Source organism: Aegilops tauschii, chromosome 3, assembly GCF_002575655.3.
Source record: "Aegilops tauschii subsp. strangulata cultivar AL8/78 chromosome 3, Aet v6.0, whole genome shotgun sequence".
In the NCBI taxonomy this organism is placed as follows: Eukaryota; Viridiplantae; Streptophyta; class Magnoliopsida; order Poales; family Poaceae; genus Aegilops; species Aegilops tauschii.
Window position 1 is genome coordinate 131,373,326 of NC_053037.3, and position 13,614 is coordinate 131,386,939.

Here is a 13,614-nt window from a genome sequence, read left to right on the forward strand (position 1 = left end):
GGAAAAGGGCAAAGGGAAGAAGGGGAACTTCAAGAAGAATGGCAAACAAGTTGCTGCTCAAGTGAAGAAGCCCAAGTCTGGACCTAAGCCTGAGACTGAGTGCTTCTACTGCAAAGGGACTGGTCACTGGAAGCGGAACTGCCCCAAGTATTTGGCGGAGAAGAAGGATGGCAAAGTGAAAGGTATATTTGATATACATGTTATTGATGTGTACTTAACTAATGCTCGCAGTAGCGCCTGGGTATTTGATACCGGTTCTGTTGCTAATATTTGCAACTCGAAACAGGGGCTACGGATTAAGCAAAGATTGGCTAAGGATGAGGTGATGATGCGCGTGGGAAATGGTTCCAAAGTTGATGTGATCGCCATCGGCACGCTACCTCTACATCTACCTTCGGGATTAGTTTTAGACCTAAATAATTGTTATTTGGTGCCAGCGTTGAGCATGAACATTATATCTGGATCTTGTTTGATGCAAGACGATTATTCATTTAAATCAGAGAATAATGGTTGTTCTATTTATATGAGTAATATCTTTTATGGTCATGCACCCTTGATGAGTGGTCTATTTTTACTAAATCTTGATAGTAGTGATACACATGTTCATAGTATCGAAGCCAAAAGATACAAGTTTAACAATGATAGTGCAACTTATTTGTGGCACTGCCGTTTAGGTCATATTGGTGTAAAGCGCATGAAGAAACTCCATGCTGATGGGCTTTTGGAATCACTTGATGCTTGCGAACCATGCCTCATGGGCAAGATGACTAAGACTCCGTTCTCTGGAACAATGGAGCAAGCAATAGACTTGTTGGAAATAATACATACTGATGTATGCGGTCCGATGAGTGTTGATTCTCACGGCAGGTATTGTTATTTTCTAACCTTCACAGATGATTTGAGCAGATATGGGTATATCTACTTGATGAAACATAAGTCTAAAACATTTGAAAAGTTCAAAGAATTTCAGAGTGAAGTGGAAAATCATCGTAACAAGAGAATAAAGTTTCTACGATATGATCGTGGAGGAGAATATTTGAGTTACGAGTTTGGTCTTCATTTGAAACAATGCGAAATAGTTTCGCAACTCATGCCACCCGGAACACCACAGCGTAATGGTGTGTCCGAACGTCGTAATCGTACTTTATTAGATATGGTGCGATCTATGATGTCTCTTACTAATTTACCGCTATCATTTTGGGGTTATGCTTTAGAGACGACTGCATTCACGTTAAATAGGGCACCATCTAAATCCGTTGAGACGACACCTTATGAACTGTGGTTTGGCAAGAAACCCAAGTTGTCGTTTCTTAAAGTTTGGGGCAGCGATGCTTATGTGAAAAAGCTTCAACCTGATAAGCTTGAACCCAAATCGGAGAAATGTGTCTTCATAGGATACCCAAAGGAGACTGTTGGGTACACCTTCTATCACAGATCCGAAGGCAAGATATTCGTTACTAAGAATGGATCCTTTCTAGAGGAGTTTCTCTCGAAAGAAGTGAGTGGGAGGAAAGTAGAACTTGATGAGGTAATTGTACCTTCTCCCCAGCTGGAAAGTAGTACGTCACAGAAGTCAGTTCCAGTGATTCCTACACCAACTAGTGAGGAAGCTAATGATGATGATCATGAAACTTCTGATCAAGTTACTACCGAACCTCGTAGGTCAACTAGAGTAAGATCCGCACCAGAGTGGTACAGTAATCCTGTTCTGGAGGTCATGTTACTTGACCATGACGAACCTATGAACTATGAGGAAGCGATGATGAGCCCAGATTCCGCAAAATGGCTTGAGGCCATTGAGGGAGTCCTGGACTAAGGGGTCCTCGGGCGTCCGGCCTGTTATCCATTGGGCCGGACTGATGGGCTGTGAAGACATGAAGGCCGAAGACTATACCCGTGTCCGGATTGGACTCTACTTGGCGTGGAAGGCAAGCTTGGCAACCGACTATGTAGATTCCCTCTGATGTAACCGACTCCTTGTAACCCTACATCTCTCCGGTGTCTATATAAACCTGAGAGCGTAGTCCGGATAGAGACACACATGACCATAGTCATACGGCTAGACTTCTAGGGTTTAGCCATTACGATCTCGTGGTAGATCAACTCTTGTAATACTCATATTCATCAAGATCAATAAAGCACGAAGTAGGGTATTACCTCCATAGAGAGGGCCCAAACCTGGGTAAACATCGTGTCCCCCGTCTCCTGTTACCATCGTTCCTAGACGCATAGTTCGGGACCCCCTACCCGAGATCCGCCGGTTTTGACACCGACATTGGTGCTTTCATTGAGAGTTCCACTGTGCCGTCACCAAGAGGGTTGATGGCTCGCCTTGTTGTCAAGGATAATATCATCTCCGGAGGAGCCCTGGCCCCAGGCCAAACCCTCCGGCTGGGCGGCTTCGTCATGTCCGCCAGTTCGGCCCTTAAGCCGACGATGACCTCTCAAGTCGTCGAAAATCGCCTCCGCGTTGATCCCGAATACTCCGCTCGGATGGATCCGACAGAGTTATCGTCGTTGAACGAACTCCTGGATCGCATGACCGCTTGGGGGTCGCTACAGACTACGATCGGGTTGGGCTTAAACCCGACCAGAGAGAAATTAAAACTCCGTCGATCACCCACTAGATAGCGGTAGTCGAGGAGCGGAACAACTCTTCTGCTATATTGAAGACAAACTATGTTCGGATCTCTGATCTTGAAGGGCCGGATATTCTCCGGCAGAAAGGCATGTCTCGTCCTCCAAATATAGAGTCGGACGATGAGCCTCAAAATCAGCCAATATCCCGGAGCCCGAACTGTCAGGTCCGGTTGATCTTCTAACTCTGGATCCAAAATCGGGTCAGGGTTCGGATTTAATTCCACCCACCCACCCAGACATAGACGCTCTCATGAGCATCAAACAACAGTCTCAGGAAACGGTCCACCACTTCTGGGCTAGATTCCTCCTTGTCAAAGATAAGGTAAAGGATTGCCACGACGAAGACGCGATAGTAGCATTTTGCAACAACTGCGCGGACGATGGTATCCTCAACGCCATCAATCGCCGCCGCATACTAAAGTTTGCTGACTTACCAACTATTGTACACAAGTACAGTGCGATGGAAAGCGCCTGAAAAACTCAGGCAGCTTGCTGGGAACCGTCGATCCCAACTCAACTCCTCATAAAAGCAAAGAGGACGCACCCCCGTGGCACGCCTAGCCCAACAGTCAAAAAACATAAACCCATTACGCTGCACGGCACCGTTCTGGAGGGATGGCTCAATGGCCCATGCAAAATACATACAACGCCAGACACCGTAGCAACCCACAGCCTTAGAGCATGTTGGATACTTCGGCAGGTAGCCAAGAGCGGCGAGGACATCCTTATCAAGGACACCCCAGAACAGCACCCTCCAGAAAATGACGACACAAGGGTATTGACGGTCTTCGAGACATTCGCTTCAAACAATAAGCGTAAAAGGGCACTACGCGATCTCGCCGAAGTCTGCCAGGTCGCCGTAATTGACCCCTGGAATGACACGGCCATAACCTTTAACGCTAGTGACGAACCTACATACAGAACAGTCCGAGCGCCAGCCGCATTAGTCCTCAGTCCCATCGTGGACGGTTTTCGACTTACAAAAGTCCTCATGGACGACGACAGCGGACTAAACCTCATTTACGAGGACACGCTCCATAAGATGGAAATAGACAGGAGCCGCATCAAGAAAAGCAGCACAACCTTTCGAGGTATCATTCCCAGTCGGGAAGCGCAGTGTGCGGGAAAAATTACACTTGATGTGGTATTCGGCACGCCGGAGAATTATCGGTCCGAAGAAATAACTTCCCAGGTGGCCCCTTTCAACAGTGGATATCACGCCCTGTTAGGGCGAGAGGCCTTCATGCGCTTTCAAGCTGTACCTCATTATGGGTATATGAAGCTAAAAATGCCCGGCCTAATGGAATAATCACCCTCGTCAGCGATCCGGATATAACACTCCACCCAGAGAACAAAACCGCATCCCTGGCCCTCGAGGCATTATCAGAGGCCCTTACGCCCGAAGAACCGCGCTACGCTCCACTGTGGATAGGGACGATATGATCTTGGACAAATGACCCAAATCCACTTCCTTCAAGCCAACAAAAGAAATAGTCAAATTTCAGGTCCATCCAACAGACCCGAAGAAGACAGCATCTATCGGAGCGCAACTCAGCCCCACAGTCGACGCCTCACTACGAGAATTCTTGCGCGAAAACTGGGATATATTTGCCTGGCACCCCTTAGATATGCCAGGAATCCCGCGCGAGTTGGCCGAACACAGCCTCAACATACTGAAGGGATACAAGCCGGTCAAACAAACACTACGGCGCTTTTCCGAACCGGAACGACAAGCTATGGGGGAAGAGCTGGCCAAACTCATCGAGGCCGGATTCATTAGAGATATTAAACATCCGGACTGGCTGGCAAACCTGGTAATGGTACCAAAGAAGGATAAATCCTGGCGCCTGTGCGTCGATTTCAAAGACCTTAACAAGGCTTGCCCTAAGGATCCCTTCCCCCTCCCTCGCATTGATCAAATCATTGACGCTACCGTAGGACATGACTCGCTGTGCTTCCTTGATGCATATTCCGGATACCATCAAATCAAAATGAAGGAGTCCGATCAAGCCACAACATCATTCATTACGCCATACGGGCCGTTTTGCTTCAATACCATGCCTTTTGGGCTCAAGAACGCCGGCGCCACCTACCAGCGCATGATCCAAACATGCCTCGAGAAACAGATCGACAAGACAGTGGAGGCTTACGTGGATGACATCGTCATCAAAACCAGACACGTCGAAACACTAATAGATGATTTGCGTCTCACATTCGACAACCTCCGCACATACGACATCAAGCTTAACCTCGAAAAGTGCGTCTTCAATGTCCCCGCCAAAAAACTGCTGGGTTTCATCGTTTCCAACAGAGGGATTGAGGCAAATCCAGCCAGAATCTGAGCTCTGTCACAATTGGCTACGCCAACCGAACATACACAAGTCCAAAAACTCGCTGGGTGCGTGGCAGCTTTGAGCCGCTTTATCTCCAGGTTGGGGGAAAATGCGCTGCCACTTTATCGACTTCTACGACACTCCGATAACTTCAAGTGGACAGATGCGGCGACAGCCGGACTGGAAGAAATAAAAGCCCTTCTGGCAAGTAACCCAATCCTGGCCGCGCCAAACGTCGGCGAACCAATGCTCCTATATATATACCGGCAACACACCAGGTGGTGAGCGCCGTACTCTTCATCGAGCGAGAACAGGACAGACACAAATTTCCGCTCCAAAAGCCGGTATACTACGTATCGACCGTCCTCACACCATGCAAATCCCGGTACCCTCACTATCAAAAGATAGCATATGCAGTCTTCATGGCATCTCGAAAGTTACGACACTACTTTCAGGAGTTTTCGATCACGGTGGCTTCTGAAGTGCCCCTCAATGATATAATAAACAACCAGGACGCCACGGGCCGGATTGCCAAATGGGCCATTGAGCTCCTTCCATTCGACATCACATACAAACCACGTCGAGCCATCAAATCCCAAGTACTGGCTGACTTCGTCGCCGAATGGACAGAGGCCGAACTCCCTAAAGAGTATGACGCGTATTCCAACTGGGTTATGCATTTTGATGGCTCCAAAATGTTAGCGGGGCTAGGAGCGGGCGTCGTATTAACGTCCCCCACGGGAGATATCGTCCAGTACGTACTCCAAATATTATTCACAGACTCCAACAACGCAGCCGAATATGAGGCCTTGCTACATGGCCTTCGGATGGCCGTATCAATGGGCATACAACGCCTAGAGGTGCGCAGGGACTCAAACCTCGCAATATCCCAAATTAATGGAGACTTTGATGCCAAAGATCCAAAGATGGCAGCTTATCGCAATGCTGTCTTAAAAATGTCGGCTCGGTTCGAGGGGCTCGAATTTCATCACGTCGCCCGCGAAAGTAATCAGGCGGCAGACGTCCTTGCTCGCATTGGCGCTAAGCGCGACCCCGTCCCACCTAACATCTTCCTCGAAAGGCTCTTTAAGCCATGCGTGGTGTGGCAAGGGGGAGACAGCAACGACAGTCCCGTTCCGAACACAAACATAGATAGCGAACATGCCGATATCATCGGAGGCTCAGCCACCGAAATAGCACCATCGGCCCACCTCATTATGGCAGTCATTGCCCCGTGGACCGAACCATTCTTGGCCTACCTTAATAGGAAGGAGCTCCCAGAAGATCAGAACGAGGCTCGCCGCATTGTCCGGCGTTCGAAGGCCTATAACGTTCACGAAGGAGATCTCTACAAGAAAAGCACTACCGAAGTACTTCAAAGGTGTATCTCCGAGGAGGAGGGGCGGCAACTCTTGGCAGAAATTCACGCCGGTCTCGGTGGGCACCACGCCGTAGATAGGGCACTTGTCAGCAAGGCCTTGCGGACAGGATTTTATTGGCCTACAGCCCAAGCAGACGCGCAGGACCTCGTCCAGCGCTGCGTGGGATGCCAACTCTTCGCCAACCAAAGTCATATGCCCCCAACCGCCCTACGAACAATCCCCATTACATGGCCCTTTGCGGTCTGGGGCTTGGACATGGTTGGACCCCTTAAAGGGGGAAGCCATAAGAAAAAATATCTGCTGGTCATGGTGGATAAATTCACCAAGTGGATAGAGGCTAGACCAGTTAAAATGGCCGAGTCCGGACCGGTGATTGCATTTATATCCGATGTGGTGCACCGTTATGGTATCCAGCACAGCATCATCACCGACAACGGGTCCAATTTCACAGCCGATGAGGTAAAAACCTGGTGTGCTAATCTGGGCATTAAGCTCGATTACGCCTCTGTCTACCACCCGCAAACAAACGGTCAAGTCGAACGAGCCAATGGTCTTATTATGAGAGGCATCAAACCCAGGCTAGTGCGGTCTTTGAAAGAATCAGACAAGTACTGGGTTGAGGAGCTCGACTCCGTACTCTGGGGGCTGGGGACCACGCCCAACCGTGCTACCGGATACACACCTTTCTTCATGGTGTATGGGGCAGAGGCTGTATTGCCCTGCGATATTATACATGACTCACCTCGAGTGCGCATGTATGAAGAGAAAGAGGCCGAGTTGGATCGGCAGGACAGCCTAGATGCCCTGGAAGAGGAGCGCGACGTCGCCAAAGCCCGTTCAGCATTTTATCAATAACAGGCTCGAAGATATCAAAGCAGAGAAGTACGGGCCAAGACTTACAACATTGGCGAACTCGTTCTACGCTTGCTGGAGAAGAAAAAGGACAAACTCAAGCCCAAATGGGAGGGTCCCTTCATAATTGACGAAGTTCTTACCGGAGGAGCGTACCGTCTTCGTGATGCATCAGACAATCGCCTAGAGCCGAACCCCTGGAACGCGGCCAGACTCTGAAGGTTCTATGCCTAGCGCCGAATTCTTTGTTAGTCTCCTTCTCCCCTTGTTTCCATTATTTTTAATCTCTTTTACACCTTTTTTCGCTTTAAATCTCTCATACGGCTTGACCGAACACTGCCGACGTACACATCTTTACATATGTACGCCCATTATGCCTGGGGGCTTCTTGTACAGAAGCTTTTCGTTATTCACTGAGCAGCAAGCTCCTCACATATGAGTTTTTCCATATGTACCTTTTCTTCGCCATTATATGCATCGATATGACTTAATTTTTTGCCAAGCTGGGTTGCCTAGCTCCTGTGCTTATGCCCTACGTTCCCGTTAGTTCGGCTAGGGCATAAAGGGAGCACCTCTGCGATTGTTACTGCCGGGTCATCCGGATGTGTACCTCAGACTGGGTGAAGCCGAAAGCTAGCGTTCTTAAGGGAATATTTGGTCGGCGAATTAAAGATGTTTTCTGTACTCACTCCATTACGAACCCCCAGAAGCTGTACACGCTGTGATCTTCACATCACAATTCAGACATGTATCCTAATGCATGCAAACCCAGGGAAAGGAACCCTTAACGGAACTATTCTCTCTGGAAGATGTTTCTTACTATTTCAATGTAATATAACATAACTAGCAGAATACAACTTGTCTGTTCTAGCAACTATGACCCCTACGCCTAGTTTTCCAGGCATACCCCGGTCTATTCGGCCGCGAGGGTATTCGGAAACACTCCGCACCATCGAGTCTGGAGGTTGAAGCGAAAAGGTCTGCCATGAAAAATGCTATACAATTCAGCTAGAATTACATAGGGTAAGGAAAGTACATAGTCACTTGGACTCAAACACTTCCTCTCTATACCGTCCAACAGGCGGTCTAACTTACAATCCTGTTGGGAATATTTGGCGGCCACCTCTACTTGGTCATACACTAAACTAACAGGAATTTCTTCCCCATTCGACCCTAGCGGTCCGACCCGAGCCATGTGATTAGGATCAAGCTTGGTATACCGAGTTTTCACCATGGCCCAAGCCTCTCGCGCACCCTCTCGACAGGCCGATATCTTCCATAGTCGGATACGCCGCCACGCTCCTTTGAACAGCTCTACAAGCTCCTCCATACTTCCTGGAGGGGAGGCGGATGGCCACAGGGCCTTGGCAACACTCCGCATTGCCAGCCGCGCCTGTTCGTGCACTTGCGACAGCCTTTGCAGCAGATCACTCGATGATCCGGACACCTCCGCTTCAGGACGGCCCGTCAATATACCTGCAATCATGATTATATCAGTTCCATCCATCTCCGAACTACTTTAACAATAGTTCGGACACATACTGAATATGCCGCCCCGCAGCTTCTTGTTCTCCTTCACGGAATCGTCTAGCCGGGACCGCACATCCTTCAGCTCTTCGCCTAGCTGAGTTTTGCAATCCTGGAGCTGGTTTTTCTCAACAATGGCCTGCTTCAGCACACGTTCGCCCACAGCATGTAGCCTCTTGGCTTCTTGTTCATTCGCTTGCGCGACTTCCAGCGCCTCTTTGAGTTCCTCTGACAATCATGTCATGATGTAGGCAGGACTGTTAGCATTAATGGCATATGATTATATTTTCTCGATGGAGGGGAACATTACCAGGCAACGCCTTTTTGGACTTTTCCAGTTCGGCGGTAGAAGCATCTAGCTGCGCTCGACATTGTTCCAGCTCTTGGGTTAGCAGGTTGTTCTTCTCTGTAAGAACCTGGTCATACAATGGTCCTTAAATCAGTTGTACCAACTGCTTTCAGTCCCGGGGGCTACTGGCATATGGCTATCCTATTCGGACAAAGGAAACTTACCCGCACATCTGTTAAATGCTGCTTTGTGGCTCTACTAAGCCCGTTTCGAGCAGCTCGGATGTATGCATCAGCCGAACTGAAGGCATTAAATGCCTCTTCCGAGAACTCAGGGTCTCGTAAAATAGCTCTGCACTTCCGAGTTGGTAACGGACATATTCTCCGAACCCTCGGCCGAAGGACAGTCCGACATTGTTCCCATATCAGCTCCCGTCTCGCCGACGGGGTCTAAATCCCGGGCGCTGGAAGTACGGCCGGCCGGACCCTCGGACATGGTCCGGTGAACCTTTTTCCTCGCACCAGACAAGCGTATAAGTTGAAGTTGGATGTGACTACTAAAGTATACCTTCAAATCCTTACCTCTTTGACGAGGGACCAATCGTGTCTTCACCGACCTTCCTTTTAGAGGCCTTGCTCGGCGCTGGAGCCGCCCTCTTTGGAGCCACCCCCGGAGTAGCGTGACGCGCCGAACGCCTCCCCTGTGGAGCACGATGCAGTGTGATGGGTGAGGCGGGGTGAGGAAGCTCTTTTGAGCGAGACTTTTTCTTGATAACTTACGTGGGAAGCAGGAAGAAGACCAGGGTAATCGGCGATAATGGCCACTTCAGTGCCATCGTAGCTCGCCTGGTAAAACACCCCTTCCGCGAGTACCAAAAATATATCCGGGTCTTCTTCAAACCCAGGATCCAGCTCCCGGTTGTGGTTCTCAGGCTGTGGGGCGGGGCTGTAAAACCCCTCGGTGATTTTTTGCCAATGCTGTTATAAGCGGATTAGAAATTTATCAAAGGTAATCCGGGAAGCAGAATGAGTAAAGCAGAAGGATTGGGGCTTACCCAACTGGGAGGATCATACATAGAATATCCATCTCTGCGATTGATGCAAAGAAATTCCTCTTCCTCCCCTTTGAACAGCTCGGCCAGTATCTTGGCTAGAGCGACATGGGTGTTCGGACCTTTCCGACCACAACGGGAGGCGTCGTCCTCCCCGTTGTAGTGCCACATTGGGAGCCCTCTATATTGAAGCGGCTGAACCCCTCGCACTACGGAGATCGCCATCACCTCAACCATTGTTAATCCGGACTGGGCGAGCGTCCTTATCTTGCCCAGGAGCTGACGAACCTCCGCACTGTCATCCTCTTCAAGGCTCCGGGGATGCCAACTATGGCGTTTCTTTAGCGAAACACTTACAAATTCAGGGAGACCCTTTCGAACTTGGTCGGGAAGTGCAACGTCCTCGATGTAGAACTATTCGGAAGGCCATTCCTTTGGTGCCCTCCTTGGTGTGCCGGACAGGTATCCGGTATCGGCGATGCGCCACACTTCGGCTCCGCCCAGTTCAAATATTGGGCCCTCGTGGTTGCGCGGGACAAGACAGAACAATTTTCTCCACAGTTCGAAATGGGCTTCAACACCCAGAAATAACTCGCATAGAGCGACGTAACCTGCGATGTGCAGGATAGAGGCGGGAGTGAAGTTGTGCAGCTGGAGGCCATAATATTCCAGAAGCCCTAGGAGGAACGGATGGACGGGAAATTCGACGCCTCTTAGCAGGTAGGGGACGAAGCACACTCGCTCCCCCCGGATGGATTGGGGAAGTCCTCCGCCTGAGTCACGCCATTGAAGAAGGCCGACCCTGCTCGGACAGGGACCAGATCCGCGGGAGGAAGAAATCCCAGCGTTTGCAACTTTGCTAGTTGACTATGAGACACAGAGCACTTCTCCCACTCGCTTCTCTTTGGGCTGGAACGGGAGGAGGAGCTGGGAATGCTAGCCATGATGGAATGGTTTCTCCTAGTAGTCTTCGGGGATTTTCTCAGCGTAGTGTCGCCTGGATCTAAGATCCAGTATCTTTAAATAGGCTCTCTACCTTGAGTGGACGGGGGTGTTATTTGCAAAAATACCCCGACTTTCCGCATTCGCTCGACACGTGGAAGACGAAGTTATTAGTGCACAGAAGCCGAGGGGAGCGATATTGGATCAACGGCCAGATATATTACTTGGAGAAGGAACCCGCCTTGCAACACCGAAGACAATCTGCGCGCCGAACACCTCGTCGTTGAAGCCTGGTTCGGGGGCTACTGAGGGAGTCCTGGACTAAGGGGTCCTCGGGCGTCCGGCCTGTTATCCATTGGGCCGGACTGATGGGCTGTGAAGACATGAAGGCCGAAGACTATACCCGTGTCCGGATTGGACTCTACTTGGCGTGGAAGGCAAGCTTGGCAACCGACTATGTAGATTCCCTCTGATGTAACCGACTCCATGTAACCCTAGATCTCTCCGGTGTCTATATAAACCTGAGAGCGTAGTCCAGATAGAGACACACATGACCATAGTCATACAGGCTAGACTTCTAGGGTTTAGCCATTACGATCTTGTGGTAGATCAACTCTTGTAATACTCATATTCATCAAGATCAATAAAAGCACGAAGTAGGGTATTACCTCCATAGAGAGGGCCCAAACCTGGGTAAAGATCGTGTCCCCCGTCTCCTGTTACCACCGATAGACGCACAGTTCGGGACCCCCTACCCGAGATCCGCCGGTTTTGACACCAACAGCCATGAAATCTGAGATGGGATCCATGTATGGGAACAAAGTGTGGACTTTGGTTGACTTGCCCGATGATCGGCAAGCCATAGAGAATAAATGGATCTTCAAGAAGAAGACTGACGCTGACGGTAATGTTACTGTCTACAAAGCTCGACTTGTTGCGAAAGGTTTTCGACAAGTTCAAGGAGTTGACTATGACGAGACCTTCTCACCCGTAGCGATGCTTAAGTCCGTCCGAATTATGTTAGCAATTGCCGCATTTTATGATTATGAAATTTGGCAATGGATGTCAAAACTGCATTCCTTAATGGATATCTTAAAGAAGAGTTGTATATGATGCAACCAAAAGGTTTTGTCGATCCAAAAGGTGCTAACAAAGTGTGTAAGCTCCAGCGATCAATTTATGGACTGGTGCAAGCATCTCAGAGTTGGAATATATGCTTTGATAGTGTGATCAAAGCATATGGTTTTATACAGACTTTTGGAGAAGCCTGTATTTACAAGAAAGTGAGTGGGAGCTCTATAGCATTTCTGATATTATGTGGATGACATATTGTTGATCGGAAATGATACCGAATTTCTGAATAGCATAAAAGGATACTTGAATAAGCATTTTTCAATGAAAGACCTCAGTGAAGATGCTTATATATTAGGCATCAAGATCTATAGAGATAGATCAAGACGCTTAATTGGACTTTCACAAAGCACATACCTTGATAAAGTTTTGAAGAAGTTCAAAATGGATCAAGCGAAGAAAGGGTTCTTGCCTGTGTTACAAGGTGTGAGGTTGAGTCAGACTCAATGCCCGACCACTGCAGAAGATAGAGAGAAAATGAAAGTCATTCCCTATGCTTCAGCCATAGGTTCTATCATGTATGCAATGCTGTGTACCAAACCTGATGCGTGCCTTGCTATTAGTGTAGCAGCGAGGTACCAAAGTAATCCAGGAGTGGATCACTGGACAGCGGTCAAGAACATCCTGAAATACCTGAAAAGGACTAAGGATATGTTTCTCATTTATGGAGGTGATAAAGAGCTCGTCGTAAACAGTTACGTCGATGCAAGCTTTGACACTGATCCGGATGACTCTAAGTCACAAACCGGATACATATTTTTATTAAATGGTGGAGCTGTCAGTTGGTGCAGTTCCAAGCAGAGCGCCGTGGTGGGATCTACGTGTGGAGCGGAGTACATAGCTGCTTCGGAAGCAGCAAATGAAGGAGTCTGGATGAAGGAGTTCATATCCGATCTAGGTGTCATACCTAGTGCATCGGGTCCTGTCGGGGATATACCCCGCAGTATGACCCAGCCGGAGATACGACCCGGTTGGGACTTGGTGTTTCATTGGTGACCCGGTAAATTATAAGCCGGTAGATAGTGGTAAGCCGGCAAACAGTGGTAAGCCGACAGACAATGGTAAGCTGGCAGATGGTTACGACCTGAAAGACAGTTATAACCCGGCAGACAGAGTCGCCTGGGGTTAATAAGCCCGAGACGTTAAGAAGCCCAAGTGTCGGTGTACAAAAGTAGGGGCTCTCCTTTGTACCCCTTTACTTGTGCAAGGGCAGTCAGAGCCATGCCTGCGACCACACTTAGCAGGGCAGAGGAGGGAAGCAGAAGTGCAAGGCTACCAGAGCAGCGCTCCAACCAAGGGCGCAGAAGACAGAGCAACTAGATGGGCTTTCCCCCGGCAAGACCCTTGCCGGGGCGGCCTACACATCCCCGGCAAGAGCCTTGCCGGGGCAGCTCGCCCAACGCCAACATCGCAGCCACCCTTGAGCCTGAGAGTTCCGACACCATCGACAGCGTTGGAACCAAGGCT